The 13856-nt window shown below is 41.1% G+C and overlaps 1 protein-coding gene across 1 annotated transcript in view; it reads left to right on the forward strand.

Annotated features, from left to right (window-relative positions):
* The window catches only part of TGFB2 (transforming growth factor beta 2), a 65780-nt gene that overhangs the window by 19924 nt on the left and 32000 nt on the right, over window positions 1-13856 (forward strand). The gene's annotated exons all lie outside the window — the stretch shown is intronic.

Consider the following 13856-nt stretch of genomic DNA (forward strand, 5'->3'; position numbering starts at 1 on the left):
TCTGACAAGTCCATGTGAGCTGTTACTCAACTCCTTGTTTTCTTCCAGGTGCTAACAAATAGTTTGCTTGAATGTTTTTCTACTCTTGTTCTGTCTTTAATTCCTCACTACTTCTTATTCCCCTCACTCCTCCTTTTTTTGATAGATAGCATGGGTTGCTCTATTCCAGCATTCTGACACTACATACTTGACGCTATATTTAAAACTATCTTTTCTTATATGTAAGTATAATTGTTACTAGAAGCAATAAGGGAAAGTAAAGTAGTTAAGGAGTAAAGTATTAATTTGTGGCAGATCTTTTCAAAAGTTTAGGTAAGTGTAGAAAAATGTGCAGGTGTCCTTTGCATCCAAGGCTGTGCGTTAGACATGCATTGCTTATATAAGAAAGGCAGAAGAGGACTGAATGCATCTTTACCTGTGTCTTTGCCTCTAATCATGGTCTGAGTCTGGGTTTTTTTACATTGTGCTGTGGCCTCTGTTCGCCAAGTGGTCAATTATTTGGTTTGTAGCTTGCTACATACTTGGAGAAGTGAGACAGACCTTGGGAATCCCTTCTGTTGAAATATCTTGCAAACAGCGAACTGTGTTGCCAGCTGTGTGTGAAAGTTACTTGTCAAATTTGAACAGTGTCACGATCATACCTTTTTTTTGTTTTAAAAATCAATCCAGGGGATGAGGAATAGCATTGTGTAGTATCTTTTACTCAGGGGTCTCCACAAATGCCTACAGGAGGTTATGAAATTAGAATAATAGATCTCAGCTCTGACCGTCCCCGTCTTGCATTATTATTGTTCCTTTTTTTCAGATGGAATTAGGATTTGATGCCCTTTCAAAAACTGGAAGCTATGAAAAGAGTGGAGAAATAACTTCTAAGTGTTTTCTTTCAGGCCTCTATTTTGAAATAAGCAAATGAATTAAGAAGTAACTTCTTCATACTCTTTTCAAGAAATCAAAACAAAGCCGTGTCATCTTTCAGACTGAGTGTACAACATTGGCTAGATTTAGCATACAATTGATATTTATGAGAAACATAATATTGTGGGTTCCTTGTGCTTTGTTTCTTTGGAGAGGGACTACTCAAGTTTCATGCCAGCACATTACCTGGCCCGGGCCTCTAGGACAGTGGTTCTTCGTCTCCTCCGATTATTAGTGATTTATGAGCATGATTGTTTCCAGTGGCCTATATGTGACCCCATGGATTATGTTGCTTTGCACATGAGCTCATCTTTTTTGCCTTTCCTCACTCTTCCCTTTTGCTTCAAGTCTCAGTGGCTCCTTTGCTGTATCCAGGTGTCCTTCCCTCCACCCTTGGGTAGCTGGTAAGGGAGAAGGGGGCATTACCTGTTTGCAGTGCTTTAGGAAAGCAGTGCCACAGTTTAACCAGAGATGTCATTTATCATAAATAGGTGCTGTTCACTTAATTGTTAGATTAGTACTTTGGTAGCTTATTTTCAAAATGAACTATGTATTCATGAACTGGATCCTTAGCTGCCACAACTTCAACCAGTTGTGTCCACTGCAGGGGGAGCTGCCCTGATTTATTCCAGCTGAGCTGAGAGCAGAGTTTGCTTCTGATGTGCTTGCATTGTATTTCTTTTAATTCCTTTTTAAAGTCAACTACGAAGTTTTAATTTTTATAAGTGGGAAATGTGGAGCGTAGATGTACCATATTTCATCTCCCCAAAATTTGTTGGTGTTTCTGTGTGAGAAGACACTGATTACTCCTTCCTTCTAGACAGTATAGTTAAGAGCTCAGCTCTCTACATGGTGGGGTAGAAGATGAAGTTACAAAGGATCTTCTTGGCAAGTTGTCTGTTTCTCCACCATTGCTGACATGTCCTTTTTCATTTAGTCCACTTCTAAAGGCCAGGTGTAAAAGGTTTTGGAAGTTGCCATTTGCACTATTTTTAGAGGCCACCTGGGTTATTGGTTTAAAACAGGCACTTAACTGCCAGCTACAATTAGGTGAAATATGGAACCACGTCAAACCAAATAGAAAACTACACTGAATATCACAGTCTAAAAATATAGGGTTTTTTTTAACTGGGGCGATAGGGGTGGTTTTTTTCAGTTCTTCACTTTACTCTTTCTGGTCCACTCAATTGTCTTCTCGATTTTTATGACCCTGAGGCCAGGAGTGCCTAAAAAAGTAATGCAGCAGTTCTGTAACTTCTCTTAGTGACTGAGATGGACTCCAAGGTAATACTACTGCCCTTAAAATTGCTGTCACTTTTTGATGATTACATGCTTCAGATGTCTCTGTGTGGTTGAGTTTTGATCTATTCCATTATTTTTCATACAGATATTTTTGTTGTCATTCATCAGATTCTAGATCTCCTTGTGTAGCTCTGACTTCTCTCCATTTTGACACTATCCTAATGGAAAGGGATGTCCAGCACTGAAAAGAAGATTATTTTTTTGTGTGTGATCCCAGTTAATTTCTATAGTAAAAGACTTATTTTCACAGTTCCTTGCAGTCGGAGAGCATGTTATTTTTGCTGCAGTGTTGCCGTGAGAACTCATTTTTCTGCCATACACTGTCAAACCTTGTTGTCTTGCCATGTCTTTGCAGTTGAACCAGATTTTTAAATTATTTTCTCATTTTAATATTTGCGAACACTTCTTATTACGGTTTTATGCCTTCTAGGCTCTTTTTGTTACATACATAGTAGTGCTTATGTGTATGTAAAATAACCTATTGTTGTGTAAATTTGAAAATGGCAAATAGTTGTTCTTTGTTACTTGGCATGACTGTAGGCTGGTTAACTGGTGTCCCATACTTCTCATTTGAATGTGTGATCCTGTAGTGCTATAGTATCTGTGTATCAAATATACAAAGCAAGGAAAAAGGCGTCACCTCCTCATTATAGATGGAATTCGTGTGTGCATTTTGAAGACACCTTCAGTGTGAATTCTGAAGTTCCACCTCTGAAATGTGGACATTTTGCTTTTAATAATAGGTCAGCCTTGGGTTGGGTGGAGCTAGAATAGTCCTGAAGCATACTGTGATTTGTGTAAATATGTGGGATACTTCACTGTCACGTGTTATTTTGTATCAGTGTTTAGATGGACCCTGCCTCCAGGGTACACAACCAGTGCTGCAAACAAAACAGCCAACTCAACAGCAAGCTCTCTGGACGATTCCCTGTTTCACAACCTGCTTTCCAGTGTGGTGTTCCCTCTGAATACGGTTCTTCAGAAGCTTAAGTATCCTGTGTAATTTGTGCCAGTGTCATATGACTAAAGCAGTAAAGACTATTTCTGGAGCCCCACTCCTGTAGGCACAGACCAGCTGAATACCTGCAGAGCCTCACCAGCAGGAAGTATGACTAATAATGCATGTAGAGCAGAAAATTTAAAACTTGCTGTGAAGAGCCACCATAGCCTTCATGCTTCTTTGAAATAATGTGTTTTCAAATCATTCTTTAGGTTATTCCAAGAAGCCACTGATGCATTCCTAGTCTGTTTTGATCTTTAAGAAATGCAGACATTGACTCTGTAATTGCTATCCATATTCATTATCGCAGTCATGGTGTTGTATGATGCAATTTGTGGAGCTCTTTCACTGAATGTGATCTCTGTCTGGAGTCTGCGTTAGTTTTGGATCCTTCTGAATCATAAATGGTTAGAACATCTTTTTCTAATATTTATTTGGATATCATCTTGTTAGTCTGAAATATATATTCTTTTATGTTTTTGGTTTCTTTGTGTGCATATATAAGTGAGTGTGTGTGTGTGTTTGCATGCCTCTTCCTCTAGCAAATTTTGTCTCAAACACTTATGCATGCCCAAAAAAGCAGAAAGCCAGTTGCTTGCAAATATGAAGCCATTCTTTTTTTTGCAGTTATTGCAAAAATTGTAAAACAAAATAGGTAGAGGTAAAGGGTTGAAATTAACTGAGCAAAAATCACCATTAAAAATAGCAGGCAAAAAGTCATCTGTTGTTAAGCTTGGGTGTAGTTCCATTGTCTTGGCAATACTGTGAGCCTGTTCGTGGTGTGTGTCTGTACACTGTTGCTCAGGTATTTCTGGGGCAGAGCTATCCTGCACCACGATTTTTGTTATCATGATGTCTCCGTCAGTGATGTATATCTAAAAGCCAATCTTCTGTAGATGAATCTGAATCAAGTGGTGACACCTGGAGTGATTGATATTCGTAGTGTCTCAGGGAAAGACATTTATCTTGCGCTTTGGAAAATCCAACTGGATCTATCTAGCTATTTTATTTGGACACAGGAAAACTAGTCTAGCCTTGTAAACCTGAGCGCTCAGCTATGAATAGCACAGACAAGAACTGAGTGCCCACTATGGTATGAACTTGTGCCATTTCCTTATGCGTTAACCTGTCACCAGAAGGGGCCACACTATAAAATAACAGTTGAGTGTCTGTAATGCCCTGCGTTATGTTGTGTATTGCAAAAAGAGAGTATGTACCTGCAGCAGCAGTCGCATTGAACTGTACCATTGTCCTTATTCTCCAACTCTCCCATTCCAGACACTAGAAGGTTAAAATATAAAAAGTGCATATATTGTAACAAAAAACTTAATCCTTTTTCAATCTGTATATGATTTTACTCCAGACAAGGCAACTTTCCAGATTTACATTAACCAATATTTGAAATGGGATGGTTTCAAAACTTGGAAAGCTGTCTAGGACATTTTACTATGTTAGCCTGAAATGTTTCAGAAAAATTATCTTCTTTTTTTCTTTTTTCTTTTAAGAATATCGGAAATAGCAAAGTTTTGTAATAGCAGTAACAAATATTAGAATTTGAAAAGCTTAAACTCTTGACTATAGTTTTTTTGGCAATACATTTTAATTTATTTTTTTATTTAAATCATATCAGTGTTCTGGAGTGAGCTGGGGAGCCTCTCACTTGCTCACAATGGTATTACTTACTCACTCTTAATGTGCTTGGACCAGCAAAGGTTGGAGACCACAATTTAGATCAGTCTGGAAAAGGGTGGTTTTGAGTAAAAAGTAGACTGTTGGAATAAATCACTTCTAGTCATCAGTATCTAGAACATTTCTAGCATTGGGTTAAAAAAAAAGTTCAAATGGAATAACAGGGTCTGAGAAGCAATGGTCTTCCCACATCTTGTCCCTAGTCAGAGGTTCTTGCATAAGCGTCTGTGCTGAGTATTGGTGTCTTTTCAGATTCAAAGTGGTTTTGCTGGTTTCTACTTTGTATTTTGAGAGGTAAAGCCTGCATTTCAGTCAAGGGCAATGCAGTTCCAGATCAACAAGGAGAGACTGAAGTGGAGCCACTAGTTAACAATATTCTATGTTTCTCTCATGCCTGATATTGAGCTGAGATCTATCTATTGCCTTGACCATCTCTCCTTTACAATAGGAGAAGGTGGGAATCTTTTTGCCCTTCCATGCTGGTGGCTGTGGCAGACCATGGCAAGATACTGTCCTCTGCACACAGGGCAATCTCTCTTTACCTGCCAGTAGGGTCTCGTTACCCGTGAGCAGTTTGAGTGGCCAGGCTTAATGGTAGAAGGATTCTTCAGCTAGTGGTTTAATGTATGGGGTTTTTTTAGTATTCTGTTTAGCCTTACTCCAACCGTTCTACAGGCCTGTCATTATGGAGTAGTCCTCTTTTCTTAGCTTCAGTAGAGAAATGCATTCCTCACATGTGAGGAGGAGAGTGGGCTTCCATGCTTCTGAGAATTAGGTTAGCAAGGCATAACTTTCTGCCTCGAGGTATGTGAGCACCATGTAGCCTATATGTAGATTAGTAAAGTTGTGTTTGAGGTAAAATTTCTATCACTGAGTAAGATGACTTTTGTTTTTAACAACACCTCTCAGAAGAAATATTGGACACCTCTACTTTCTGCGTATTGTGTAGATGTCTTAGTTTGTGTTCTTTGCTCCTTTCACAGACACTGCTAATTCAACAGTGCTACAGCTTCACTCAATTAAACCATTTAGGTGGACAGTTTTGTAATTTGCAGTAAAAGGAAAATCCATTTACATTTAGTTATAGTGCCACTGAGAAAGTTCCGAGACCACTGACTGTTCTGGAAGGAGGAGAAAGATGGGTTTATTTCTTACCTGCATTTTGAATTCTACACATCGTATTGTCCTTTTTCCCCATCCTGATCTATAAATGCTTCTTGAGCAAGTCAGTGCATCTCACTTAAAGAAGACTTTACAGTGTAGCCAGCTGTACCATTCAGAGCTAAATACATGTCGTTATGTAGGCATTGCCAGCCATTCCATTCACACAGGAGAGAAGTTTTTAAGCTGAGAATCCTGTGTCTTCCGCTGTGCTGGACATGAAGCATCTCTGATCCATGCACTTAAGTTAGTAGGAGCAAACATTAAATTCAGATGAGCTCTTCCTGTCTTAGGGGGTCTTGCAGTTCTGAACAAAGCACTTGGAAGTTAGCATTTGTCAAGACTGAGCCTGTATGGACATAGCTCCAGGTTAGCAGGTGAGAAACGCTTGGAGTTTTCCTTCCCAAGCCGTGCTGTGTAGTGCCATTCCATAATGCTTGATTATAAAGAGAATTTGAACTTAATTGTTGCTTTATGACTCTGTTCTCATTCTTCAGTATCAGCAGTATCTTTTGTGTGCAAGGAAAAGGCCAGGTAAATGTATCCTCTTCTGTCTTCGTAGCTGTGGAAGATAGCTTTGAGCAGATGCCTTCACTCAGCCTTCCCTAATTCATTCAATGGTGGGACTAATTATGTACGAGCAGGGCAGTGGTCAAATGTGTGCCAGACCCTCCATCCAGGAAAGGCCTTCATCTGGCTCTCAGTGCTGTTTTGTAAACCTTGTTCTAAAATGTCAGAGGTTTGCATGCGTTGGTCCTTGCTGTTGTGAAGATGATAATGTCACAGGGAAGGCTCCTATAGGAGGACAAAGCATGACAAACCAGTCTTTATCTTCTTTCTCTTGTCTTTCATTTATGAAGGATGATAACAAAAATGTAAACATATGTTCCAGATTGAAAGGTTTATGTGAGGCACTGTGCTTTTTGGGGACTCTGAAAAGGCAAGTAGTACTTGTCTCTTCCCTTAGGAAGGCATTTCTCTTAACTATGGTTTTGATTGGTCAATGTTGTTTATACAGTCCTGGGATTTAATATCTTCATTTGAATTGAATAAAGCCAGTCAAACACTGTTTGGCACTAGGCAGCAATGTACATACATTGAGATGCCAAGAAGAGACTCCGCTGAGCTCTAGATGCTTCACATTCCAGACCTGTTACCTTGTAAGTGCAATATTTACCATATTTCAGTCCAGCTGGAGATGAAGAGCAGGCCTGTGAAGGAGAGGAGGGTTAGGGAGATTTTAAGCCCAAGGAAGAAAAGCTTGAATGAGCTGGTACAGCATGCTAAATTCTTCCTAGGTAATTGACTTACATGAAGACATGTAAAGAACAGCCGCCCATGGGCAGTTTATTTGGGCTAAAATCAACGTGCATGGTAGTAAAAGAAAAACAGAAGAAGGAAGGGAGGGAAAATGAAAGGTCTACTCTAGCCATGGATGAAAAGCCTCCAGCTTTTGTGTTTGCAAACATGAATGGATTCTTCCAAGGGCACAAGAGCAGTTTTAACACTTTTGCTCCTGTGCACACTTTACTTTTGTATTTAGATGGCATTGTTTATTCAGAGGACATCTCCTTTAGAGGAGGTCGTGGTCCATGATTCAATTGGTGCATGAGATCTTGTTTACAAACAGAGCTGGTAAATGAGCAAAGCTGAGTGACTGGAACTCGTAAACATTTTTAAGCTGTGCAAATTATAAAAGCCAAAGCCTGAGAAAAAGTGGGGAAGTTTTGCAAAATCACTCTGATATTGCATGTTTCAGTCCCATGTGAGTGCTGCTGGAGAATGATTTCGGATTCTTGTCTACCAAACCAAAATATCTGGGAGAAGCTGGATGCAGTTCAGTTGGACTTTATTGGATTATGCCTTCATGCTATTGTAGCTGAAAAAAATGCTACAGTTCCAAATACGATGTGTAACAATTGTGCATGTCCCTTAATCCTGTTTTCCATTCATTTATGTAGTAATTAAAACCATAGACCTGGAAACTATTTTCACAGGCAACTTTCATTTGCAGAAGCCTATTTAATTTCATATATTTTATGACTGTATATTCAATTTTACTCTCTTCCCCTTTCAGAATAGAGTGGAACTTGATGGTGTTACCTTCAATATTAATCTGTGCATTGCCTCTGTTTCTTACAAGTTGTACGTTATTCCACTGTACAGAACATAACAGTGTAGTTGTGTGTGGGGGTGGGTTTTATTTAATTTTATTCTCCTTAGAGGGCACCATAAAATGTTCTAATGAAGGAATAATCATAAGCTTAAAGAGGAAGGAAAGTTTTAGGGGACTAGTTGAAGAGGGGAAATGGCCAAGTGGTTTAAAGGAATGAAATGATGGGAGAGTCATGAGATGGCCAGCTTGAGGTGAATGGGATGAGCTTAGCCTAGCAGGTAAATATCTGCATGCTCGCAGAAAGTTGACACTCGTTTTCATCTCTCTCACCAGGAGTTTGAACTGGAAGGCCACTAACAGCATAGGCATGAAAGCTAACACCTACTATTGCTCCTGTGCACAGAGGAGCCCTCTCCAAAACAGAGGTTGGGTAGGTTGGGAAAGCAGTGACAAAAAATAGCATTGCAAGTGTGAAGTGCATGAAGGATTTGGTCCTGTGAGCTCTCCTCAGTCTGAGGAGCTTCATGAGGACTGGATTCATTCCGTTATCCCTTGCAGCTAGGGGCTCTGAGGCAGGAAAGCTTTTAAGCACATGGCTGCGTAGGAAAGCTCATAGGATGATTTCAGCAGGACTATGTTTAAAGTAAAGCCAATGCCTATGCTCTTCTCTGAAGCAGAGTGGTAGGCTTCTTGCCCTGTTATTCTACTAAATATTCAGACTGACTTTACAACTTATCTGGCATACATTCACTTCCAGTTTGTTGAACCACCCTGCAGATGAATAAGAGGGGAAATAAAACATTTTACTTGAAAACAAGAGAAATGATATTTGGATTATTCTGTGCTAAGGTAGAGAGACACACAAACACAGCAGTTTGAACAGCTTAAACTGAATTGTGAAATACCCTGAGAATGTCTTTTCGCTGCCATTTCCTTGATTTCAACACCACCAAGTTTGTCATGTATGACGGCTTTGTGGTTGTTGTGACACTGTTGGAGAAAATTGGATTTGGGGAAAGTTTTCTTAGTTCTTTAAATAATTCAAAATGTTTTCCAGTTATGTTTTTTTCTCTTCAGCGCAGCTTTGTTCTGCAGTGGTACATTTTTTGTAAAGCAGTTTTTTGTATAGTGTTGCGTTGCCATGGCAGTGTATAATCCTCAGGATAGATCCAAGGGATTTCCAGCCATCCTTTTGGATTTCATAGCAATACTTGCGATTAGAAGTGCTTCTACACAGAAAATTAAAATGCAGATGCGTATTCATGGGCTTAAAACACAGCTCAAGTCATCCAGCACTAATGGCACAAGTTGGAGCCTGTGCTGAGTGTGTTTGCTGTCAGAGTGCAAGCTCTACCGAGCTGACATTTAGTGAATGGCCTAATTTTAAAGACGTAGACGTATGATGGGTAACCACAGTTTACCTTAAAAGAAGTATTAAGTCCGTTTCCTTGGAGAGGTTAGCCTTATGAACATACTAGCCTGATTTCTAGCATTAAAAGCGTATGCCTGTGCTTCTGTCCAAGGATCAGGCTTAATCACGATCCTCTGCACCGGAGCTGCCTTCTGGGGTCCCAAAAAGACTGCCCTGGTCCCCAGGTCTTGGGGGTCCTGACCCAGGTTGCCCCTGCAGTAGCACTGTCCTGTGTCTCCCATGAGTGGCCCAACCCTGCGGGCTGGCTGCCTTCTCCACTTTCGGTGTTGCTGGAGGAGCGCCGCTTTCTTCGCTCAACTTGGCAGCACCCATGGGTGCAGGGGCGTTCTGCCCATGGGCGGGCAGAGCATCCCCCCAGGGCTGCAGGATGCCTCCATTCCACCTGCCGCCTGGGCTTCGGTGCCTGCAGAAACCCTGGAGCGGGGAGGAGGGAGAGATGCGAAGCGTGCACAGCTGTGTGCCGCCGTGCCAAGCTCCTCTCCTATGCTGACGGGGAGAATGGATTTATAACAGAAGTAAAATTTTTTTGGTGAGTCCGATGGATTCAATACAAGTATGTCTGCACGATATATATTTTTTGAATATAACTCATTAGTAAATTGGCACTGTGATAACACCATGAAGCCAGTTTTAATCCTGCTGGCTGGGCTGTCAGTGCAAGTGCAATTGATGAGAAAGGTGCCAGGAACAGGAAGGATTTAAAAAACCTAATAAACATACATACACTTTCTCAAACACAGGCACATACATCTAACCTTACACCTAGTCTGCTGCTGAGAAGATAAGGTAGAATCTTTTCTTAGATAAAAATTATTCAAGGTTACTTGGGTTTTGGGGGTATGATGAGTGCTTAGGGGTTTTGAGGCACTGCACTCAGCATCCCGATGTCTCTGTGTACAGCAATACCATACACAAGTAATGCAGCTGGACTTGTGATCATGTCTGCCTCTTCAGCCTGCCAGTGGGGAGGTCTCTTGCTGCAAATTGCTTCTGAAGATATCACTTCAATAGCATGCAACCAGAAGAAGGCTGGGAAATGAAACAGAAAAAAGGTCTTTGTTACAGGGAAAACTTGGTCAGTTTTGTGAACAGCGGAAGGTTAATCTGATCTGTTTTAAGTCTCTGAGGTCATTGTAGCCATAAAAGCTTGGCTAAACAGTGCCAGCAAGTCGAGTCTTACTTTGCCACTGAGAAGGGTTTGTGTTCACTGGTGAGTGTTTTATTTTTGCCTCCTTCTTCTTTTTTTTTCTTTTTTTTTTTTTTTAAGAGGAGATAGGCGGTTGTACTTGCAATTCTTGCTTATGATTCCTAGCTGAAAGAGGAGCAGCCCTTCGTGGAGAGAGATGAAAGACACTAGGATATTTTTCTTACATTCCAGTGTAAGCAGGATAGCAAAGTACATACCTGAGAAGTTTCCAAACACAATACACATCTATTTACATAACTGATTTCAGTGGTGATACGTGATAACCTGGGATTTCATTCAAAGGATCCTGATGGGGATTTGAAAGGAGTTCTTCTTCTCTGAATGTTCACAAAATAACTGCTGAAAGCTGAAGAACCTTTTGTTGGCAAACTAAATTCATGGAGAACAGGAGGCAGAGAGGCTGGAGACAGTTTTCTTGTGCTGAAAATCCTCTCTGTGCTTACAAGTGTGGGGATAAATTCCTGGCCCTTTTGAAAGCAATGGGAATGTTTTGTAAGTGACTTCAATGGGACCAAAACTTCACTCAGGTTTCGGAGAGGCTTTGGTAACTCTGTCTCTTGTGCTAATGCCTGTTGATGGACGCAGTAGCTTTCCTGTTAGCTTGTTGTGCATCTTCCCAGCAGAAAGTATCTGTCAGCTCCTGTTGGGAATGCCTGGTCATGGGCTTGTTACAATGGCATCTGACCCAGGGGCAAGGGTTTTCTTCTCTCTCACTATTAAAACTGTGGTGTTGTATAAGCAGCGGTGAGATTATAGGGGGGAATGTTTGAGAGAGTGAGCTGTTTTTTTTACCCCATATGTTTTAACCTGCCACAAGATTTAGATTTCTTTCTTGAGAAACAAAGATAGTAGTATGGTTTGTGTTTACATTCCCTCTTGGCTCCTTTGTATGACAGATGATGTGTAAATAGGACTTTGAGAAGAGGAGAACTGAGGTCAGACCTTTCAGACTTTCTAAAATATGTGGAAATTTGTATATGCTGAAAGTGGCCTGGAATGGAAAATCAGCGTTTGCTGCCTCCAGAATACTCCCGAGTAATTAGGTTACCCCAATTAAGCGTTGCTCAACGGCTCAAAATTTAGACCCGAAAATAGCTCTCATGTGCTGTTCGCATTACCCAACTCCTGCATTTCAGCATGGACAAGGGAAAACAAGCCAACAGCCTGGAAAGCTTTAAAAGCAAGCAGAGAGGAGGGTCTGGTGAGTTCATGTCAGGGATTTTTTCTTCAGGGGATTCATTTTCAAGCAATTGTAAAGGCAGAGGCAGAAAGCATCCACTGAGCAGCATGCACCTGAGGGGACTCACAGGTGTTGCCATGTGAGGTGCTAGTTTACCCTTTTTCCATCTACTTCAGCTTTTGCTAGTAGTAGTTTTTTTGCCTTTTTTGCTGGGAGAGAAAGATCAGGCGTGGGGCTGTGCTACATGTGCTGCTTTGTCCCGAGAGGGGCCATCCCCTGGGAGGGACTCCACACTCCCTTTTTGAGGAATAGGAGTATTTGGCAGTGGTCACACCAAGTCTGCCTGGGTCAGAGTTTTGTTTTTGTTTTCCTGAAAGGGACCGGACAGTTTCCCCTTTCATTTTAGCCAGAGGTTTCAGCAATTTCAACTGGCTTTTGATCCTCCTCCAGCTTCAGAGGTTTGGATCTGGGCGGATGATTCAAGGCTCAGTGCTCAGTCTGACTCTTCTGTAAGTTAATATTCAGCTTTGTTTTATAGCAGAAGCGGTCTTCTGGGCACTTCTTACTTTCTTCAGAATTGCAGAAGACAAGTGCACTTTCATAGAGGAATTCAGTCTTATTCAATAGAACGCACTCACAGGAGAGGAAAGTTTGTAAAGGACCAGGATTGTGGCTTGTAATTGTCTCAGGATTGTCTTGTGGCTGTAAAGTAGAATAACACCAGTTTTTGAAATCTCTGTGCTGATTTTACCTTACCATACATTTGAAGATGTAAACTCATGCATGCAGTCGGTAGTCCTTGCTTTCAGGTGTGCTCCTATACATTCCACGAGTGTTTCCTTTTTGTTCAGGACAGCCTGCAAAGGCAACTGATTTCCTCCAAAATAAATTGTGGCTTGTCTGGAAGGACCATGTATGCTTTTCCCAAGTATTTTTCTCCCATTCCCAAAACACTTTCAGATTTTCTATCTTCTTTGCAAATGAGCCGTGGTGGGAGACAGAGGAAGCATAGAGAGGTTAGCCTAGCATCGCTCAGGCTACACACCACAGTGCTTAAAGCCTGTGCCTGAAGAGGGTTATTCTGTGCGCACTGTGATTGTGTTTTGATCGCACACACTGCTTAGTTCTTGCTGCCTCTGCTCTCACAGCACATCACTTTTGTGGGGTATTTGCTCTTTAATGGTCTAGTCAAGGAAAACACAGGAGCTGATCACACGGACCAATGGACTACTTAGATAAAGGCTGGAGGTGACATGCGATATCAAAAAGGTAGGGAGAGGAAAGATGCACAGGCGATTTTTCTGGCTTTTCTGCTTTTTTGGTAGGTAGATTTATTTTTTTTTTCTATGTAGCCCAGTGGCTTTGCCTCTAATCCTGCAGATATGTTTTTGAATTTTTTTAATCATTAATATTTTCTATGTATTTGGCCACACTCCAGCTCACCAATACTGACAGGGAATTTCTGCTTTATGTTTTTGGGCAAGGTGACCTAAGGAGGAGGCAAGATGTAAGGTGAAGGTTTTCTCTAAGTGTCAGCACCCACAGCTGGGGCTAGCTGGCAAAGACAGATCCAGCTCTATTTCAGTGCCAAAACCCAAAATTGGTTTTCAAAAGACCACAAGAACAGTTAGGCCCTTTGAAAATCAGGCAGAAACATCCAGTTGGGAGACTTCATTCTAGGGACGTTTGGAAAAATTAAAGAAACAACAGCAACAACAAAAAAGCCTCAAAATACTAGGTGCTAAACACTTGAAGATCTGTCTATTCTGGCTTAAAGCACAGAAGAGGTTAATCCCTTTCTGCTTGCTGCACATCAGCATTCATAGCATGCTCTGGGAAGAGAAGCTGGGTCTT

The sequence above is a fragment of the Numenius arquata genome, chromosome 2 (assembly GCF_964106895.1).
Source record: "Numenius arquata chromosome 2, bNumArq3.hap1.1, whole genome shotgun sequence".
Taxonomy (NCBI): Eukaryota; Metazoa; Chordata; class Aves; order Charadriiformes; family Scolopacidae; genus Numenius; species Numenius arquata.